This window comes from Solanum tuberosum, unplaced genomic scaffold (genome assembly GCF_000226075.1).
Source record: "Solanum tuberosum cultivar DM 1-3 516 R44 unplaced genomic scaffold, SolTub_3.0 scf00084, whole genome shotgun sequence".
Classification (NCBI taxonomy): Eukaryota; Viridiplantae; Streptophyta; class Magnoliopsida; order Solanales; family Solanaceae; genus Solanum; species Solanum tuberosum.
Genome location: NW_006239009.1, coordinates 1,850,085 through 1,857,747, shown reverse-complemented (window position 1 = coordinate 1,857,747; position 7,663 = coordinate 1,850,085).

The window sequence follows — 7,663 nt, the reverse complement described above, 5'->3', positions numbered from 1 at the left end:
GTGACTATTGAGCGTGACCGGATTCAAGGGTGAGCCAGTTCTTTCCGACTTCCATGGATCTTTCTTGTTTAAGTTCACTCTTTTCGGACTCAGACTATTTGTTCAAGGTGTTGTTTAGTTTCGGGGTTGTACCCCTTGTTCTTAGACTTGTCGTTAGTAGAGTTTTGGTACAACGACTTTCTGGTTCTAAGGGTTAAGACTTCCGCATTTGTTTGGTTAACTTATTTGTTTAAACCTTTGGAGTTTATGGGAACTCTATATAATTTCTGCATTTAAACCTGCTTCTGTATCTTTAAATGCATAGTATTTGGTTAAGTTGTTAGATTTGGGTTGTAGTAATGGTTCTCCCACCGGAGGGTTAGTGTGGGTGCCAATCACAACGGTCTGGGTCGTGACACGTAAATCTATAAATTACTCTCAGTGGCTAGCAACATAATGTTATGTTTTGTAGATTCTTGTATCAAAATTCTCGACTGTATCGTGCTTATGATCTCTCGCCCTTAAGTCCTTTCAGTAATCCTTTTTAGTTTTGGAGAGTGGTGTTGTTGATAGTAGTTGTGTGAGTATGGAGGAGAGGATTGCTATTTCTTATTGTGATAATGCTGGTGTTTCTATTCCATCTAAGGTTATGAATGTGGAGGAAGAAGGAGATATAAAGTTTGTTTTCAATGAGTACTAAGTCAACTTTCTTGTTGTAATGCATGAAACTTCAGTTGGTAGAGATGATGAGACGATGAGAAGTTCTTAGAAAGTGGGTTAGTAGGAGTGTATGGAGTGGTTAAGGTTCTAATCTTGAATGTGATGTTGTTAAGATATGGACAATGCGTGATACATTACGTGTTTCGTGATATAAGCTCAAGGTTAGCTGCATGTAGCAGTAAGAAGTAGTGTTCTTGGAATGAGACTTCCTACAAGGTATAGAACCTGAATATTGTGATTTAGAACAGAATAATCACCCCATGTTATGTACTTTGTGATTATGAGTTAAACTTAAATACAGTAAGAGTAACCCCTTCCCATTCTCAAACCATCCGTCATTCGAGGACGAATGATCCCAAGGGGGAGATATTGTAACACCTCTAAAATTTCTAAGTTAAGACTCGAATCATTATTCATTTACTGGTAGGGTCATATCGGGTGATTCTTAAATTGTTCATATGTGTAAAGGTAAATTCTTTAGTGTGGGAATGGTTTTTGATATCAATTAAGGTCACTAGAAGCTGCTAGCATAAAGTTGAGTTTAAAGTTTCTGTACCGATTAAGTTTTGACATAAGATTTTACTTATGTCAAATGAAAACAACCATATCTCTTAGAATATAAACAGTTACATGGCCCATAACCTATCAAATTAAAGGTATTTGAATCCTCTATCCAACGCCACCTATTTTATGTTAATCCAACTACTGAGTAAAAAGTTATGACCATTTTAGTAACCTAATACAGTGTTGTGACGAATTAGCCGACGGGAAAACATTAACAAAGGTCGTGTTTTTGTCTTTTTACCTCTAAGAACACCCTGAACGAATTTCTTTACTAATTAAAGAACCAAAACAATCAAATTTTCATCTCTTAATCCATCATACTCTTCTCTCTCAAACCCTAAGGCAAAACCCTAAGAAAAATCAAAGTAGAAGACTTCATTCAAGATTCTTTCCATCTTTTTCAAGATTCTTCTTCAAGGTAAGTCTTTCTCCAAGAATTCCATTCTTTCCAATTCAAATTTCTCCATAAAATTATGAATCACTAATGAAAATCATAAATCTTGGCCATAGAGATTTCAAGAAACTAATTCAAGAATCTCAAGAAAGGTTTTCTTGATTGTTTACCTTAAAGCTAGGGTTTCAAGGCTTCTAATCAAGTTCTTCTTCAAGATTCTTCAAGATTATTCAATAACCTTATTCTTTCAGGTATGTAAGGCTATCATAGTGTTGGACTAGTTCGTCCCCGCGCCCTATATCTACTTTCAAATCAGAAAAAGAGTAATCTAGGATTCTACCCCTACATTTGAGTATTCTTGAGATGAATTGATTTTGAGATCTCGAGTTCCTATTTCTTTTTTAAATTCTACTCCTAATTATTGAATTTCTATATGTTATGCATTAACATTCTTGAGTTGAGTCGTTCATACCCATAATTACATATGAACCCTATGAAATGAGTTATAAATTTTGAGAATTTTTTTAAAGCCAGCACTTGAGTTTTAAACTGAGTTTTCTGAGGAAGAAATGATGAGTTTTGAGAAAGAGTTGTATTCATGAGTTTCTATATGATTATTGAGGTCCTCAAGTTGATTCATTCATGTCCATAATTCCGTATGAACTCTACGAATTGAGTTATAAGTCTTGAGAGTCTTTGAAAGTCAATCTTTGTGTTGCAAACTTTGTTTTGAGAAAAAGTTTAAAGGTTCTATTTCATAAAAATTAAGAATTTCTAATGTTATTTTATTCATATATATATTCATATGCATATGTACTTATGTTAATTATTGGACTTGAAAGATAAGTTCATAAGTGTATGTTTTCAAGAAAGTAAACACGTCTTATGTTTTGAAAAGTATTTCCAGTAATGTAAAAAGTCCATTCGTTGTAATGGGTGAATTAAAAACAAAGTTATATTAATTATTTTACGAGTAGTATCGAGCATTGAGTCTGGTTAGAGTGTTTTGTAACTCAGAAGTCCCTTAAAACTACGTAGCCAGCGTAGGATAGGATAGCATTGGTTCTTCACGCGACTCCTCACCGCCTGTGAGAAGGCATATAGTTGGATCCATAGACACGATATCATCCTACACCCCTGACTAGGTATAGGATAGGCCCTTGCAATGTGTGGCGGGATGTTGTATCATTGCAAGGCTCGTAGTAATGGTTGTCGATTAGAGAAACTCCCCACAAGTGAAGTATATTATTTTCATGTTGCTTTCATTGAATATTTTACTGTAAAGCTTAAATGGTTTTGACTTCATGTTCATGTATTGATTAAGTTGAGTTGCTTTCAGTCATTCAGTTCAGTTATTTGTTTACTCAGCCATATTACATACTCGTACATTCCATGTACTGATGTCATTCAACCTGCATCCTTTTATAATGCAGATATATGTGTTCATGATTATCAACAGACACTTCGTTGAGATCACTTTGCACTACATTTATATCTTTGGTGAGCCTCATTGTATTCCAGAGGACATTAGAGTTACTTTCCAATTAGTAATTTTGAGGTGTCGTGGATCTTGTCCCGACATCATTTCTTAATAGTAGAGGCTTCATAGATAGAAAGTTTCAGAGGTTTTATTTTTAAACATATGTTCACACTCAGTATATTCAGTTCAGTTTTGAGATTCACTAAAGTATTTTAAAATGTTTCTTTCAAACTAATGTTTATGTATGTTTGAGTTAGTCTTCCGCTTGTAGTCAGCCAGGATGAGGTTTCGCTTCGGGACCAGCAATGGTTCTCGAGTGTCGTCCATGTCTAGGGTGTAGGCTCGGGTCATGACAATATCGGTGCTCAATACTACTCCTGTTAAATATACTAATATACGTATACGCGCGTTGCGCAGATTAAAATTAAAAATAGTAATTATGTTATACATCATGTTCAATATTATACACTTGTCTATACAATTTTTTTAAATGTAAATTAGTATATCAATGAGTGAAATCTATTAATGTATGAGTTTTATTGCATATTTATGAGATGATTTGCAAAGCAAGTTTTTTCGTACTTCTTGACGCATCTTGAATAGTTGTAATTTATGAAGAAAGATCACATATGATACAAATTTATCATAAAATTCTCAAGTTCCAAAGAATATAAATCAACTTTAAAATCTAAAATTAATATTATAAGAATATTACATAAAAAATTTAAGTATGGTAGGAATAATTAAAAACATAGCATTTAATAATTATCAAATTAAAATTTTTATATAATGAATATAATAATAAAATATTTGTTGATCATTTTCTCAGCCTGTTTATCACTCCACTCAAATAACCTTAGTCATACATTTTACACAAAATTAAAACTAATACGCTCAATCAATGTACAATTTTAAATTAAAATTTGAAATAATAAGGGGGCACTAACTACTCAAAATTCTCAACTGAACTAACATTAACTCTTTTGTTTTTATTTTATATTTTAATTTAATTTTTGTAATTCAATGATAAATTCTTTTTTGTGTGTGGTAAGTGATAGTCAAATTGTAGTGTTAAAACTCATTTTGAGACTATTAATTATAATTAATTATTAGTAGGTTGAGGAAATACTTAAATTGAAAGTCAAGTAGTTTATCGATTTAGTTGCATACAATTATCTCCTCTTAATATAATATACGCTATAAAAAGGAAAGCATGAACGTGTTTGCTATAAAGGAGGAGCGAGCAAATATTTAGGATCAGTCTGATAATAAAATAACTGGTTTCAATTCAAATTTTAGTTATATTGTGCATGTTTGTTTCTACGTTAATTTTATTTAGTTTTTTATTTCATTTTTTAATTTTTTTATATATTTATAAATTCCATTTATTATGTTATTTTCATTTGTTTTAAGTTTGCATTTTTTTCAGATTTTAAAATAATTTTGTTAATTCAATATAAATTAATTTTTAAAAGACTTCATCATCCATTGTGGGTATTTTTTATTCTTTTCAAATAAATTAATTTGTGTTTTTTGTAAATTATTTTTTTAAATAATCCAGATTGACACTATTTTGAATTATTAAAAATCAGTTTTTTATGTTATTTTTGTTTCAGATTTTTTTTTGAGAAACATTTAATAGACTCCAATTTTATGTTTTTTTACATTATTTGAATTTTTTAATTAGAGAGTTTTACACATTAAAATATTAAGCAATGATGCTATATTTTTAGAAACTACTTAAGTACATCTCCAATTTTTTGCAATCATAATATGCACATCAATAGGATATAATTATTATATTGTAAAAACTAATCAATATATAAATAAATAATAGGATTATTGAATTCACAATCCCTCATTATTTGTTTATTGTTTAACAATTTTAGAAAAGAAGGTATGAAACAATGACATGAATGATCAACCCAAAACATGACTTATGTGTCTAAATATAAATAATGGCATGAAACATTGTTACATTCCTAAATCGTATTCCACTTTCAACCCTAAATATCCAAAATAGAAATGTTGTGCACAAATCAAATGAATATTTTTAAAATATGCTATTCGTAAATTACTATTATATTATTCATTAATAATAATTTCGATAGAATTTTTTTTGTCAATAAATCAAATTTTTGCCAATAAATATGATAAGAATTTGACAAACATTATTATTTAAATAAATCCATAACTTAATAAAGTGATTGCACAATCTTGTTAAGTAGTTATCTTGAACTAAAACTCACTAAATTAAGCCCACACTTAAAATTGTATTTCATTATCCTGCAAAACCTTCACATTCAAAACTAACTAATTGAAAAAAAAGAAGTTATATATAAATTTAAAAATAATGAAGAATAGTTATAAAGTTGAGTATAAGATATGCATTAGAACATATAGCATTCTAAAATTCAGTTTATATATGCAATAAGTATAATGACTATCTAGCATACATACAACCTCCCTAAGCAATTATCTTACACTTCTTCTGTTGTTGATTCCAGGATGTCGTCTCCAAAGTTTATTGATTGTTCAGAAATAAATTCACTAGTAAGCAAACTTTTAATCTCATTATAAAAGTTATTTGTTCGCCTAAGAACCCTAGCACAATAGCACAAATTGTTGATAGATTATAATAAAATCAAATCATCTTAAAGTCACTCTTTGACGGGTAAGCAAATTGAGGACATATATATCTTTATGTAAGTGTTGCCTCAATGAATAATGTAAAACCAACAAACGAAACTGAAGAATTAAATAATAGGTGCAAAAGAATTTAGAGAATAAAATAAAAAAATTGATGGAAAATTAGCTTATACGGGAAAAAATATATTGAAATTTGGCTTTATCTAGTGTGGAGTTAGTTTTCTATTTAAATTTTAAAAGATCAATGGTAATAACTTCCCATTCAAAATTCAAAAATTCAAAAAATTAATTATATTTAGTAAAATTTATCTTTACCTGTATACTAATTTTAATAAACTTTATCTTTCAATTTTTTTATATATTTTCATATTTAAAGAATAAAATAAAATTTTGATGGAAAATTAGCTTATATAGAAAAAATAGATTGAAATTTGGCTTTATCTAGTATAGAGTTAGTTTTCGATTCAAATTTTAAAAGATCAATGGTAACTTCCCATTCAAATTCAAAATTCAAAAAATTAATTATATTTAGTACTCCCTCCGTCCCATATTATAAGTCACCTTTTCTATTTGTACTTGCATTAAGAAATAAAGTAATTTTACCCCTATGCCCTTATTTAATGTTTGCTTAATGACAACTTTGTAATAAATGATAAAATGTTAGATTTCAAAAATATAAATGCATTTGGATGACTGTTTAAATTTTACTTTTGGAGCCAAATTTTTTCACCAATTGATCCAAAAAAAAATTAAAAATCAAGTTTTTTCCACCTCAATTTTCCTATATATTTTGTGTAAAATGTTTTTTTTTATATTTTTTATATATAAATTCTTAAAAGCAAAACATGACAACATCACAAAATATTCAAATTTCATTACTTCAAATTGATTTAAATTTTCCTGCTGGAATCTGATGTTATTGATAATGAAATTAGACGACAAATGAATTTTAGTTCTAGTTTCGACAAATAATTTGTTTTTTTATTTAAATGGTGCATAACTCCTTTATTTGGATCTTGATTTTTCTCAATTTGGCCTTCACATGTTTTGGTTGAGTCTTCTATTTTTGTAGAATAAGTAGTGAATAAAGAGAGTAGTTAATTAATGAATGAAGTACTCTCCCAATGAAATTAATTACTTGTAGATTTTCTAGATTAGTCAAAGTAAATACAGTTTCAAGATTAATTAATCAATCAAGGGTATAATGGGAAAAATATGGTAATTTATGCATAAATTTTATAAAATGACATATATTGTGGTCCAACTATTTTTAGAAAGGGGTGACTTATAATATGGGACGGAGGGAGTAAAATTTATCTTTATCTGTACGCTAATTTTAATAAACTTTATCTTTTAATTTTTTTAATATATATTTTTATAGTTGCAATATAAAACAATAGAAAAAATGTTTAAGTATTGCAATCATTCTGTAAATTCACAATATCATTTGCTACCTTTTTAGGAAATGAAATTTAATACCTTAAAATATAGTAGTACTGAAGCTCTATATTATCTCCTTTCATATTTTTATCTTGAGATAGTTATAAAAAGCTCTAAGTAGTCTCTTATGAGTAAGTAAATTAAATTTTAAAATATAGCAGGGAAACAAGAAAATTACATAAACCTATAAATTAACATAAGAAAAACTACAAGATACAAAAACTATGAATCATAAAATAGTAAAGACTTAGTAAGTTTCTTTCTATTGACAATTTGATTAAGAGAGCCTTCACAATTTATACACTGAAAGAGTGCATATATTTTTTATTTGTCTAAATGATATTTGACGAAGCATCTAAAAGTATGTTTATGCCAATTATTTTTCAAATTATTTGGCTGGCCTATTAAGCCCACAAAGAAGTATTCTACATATTTTT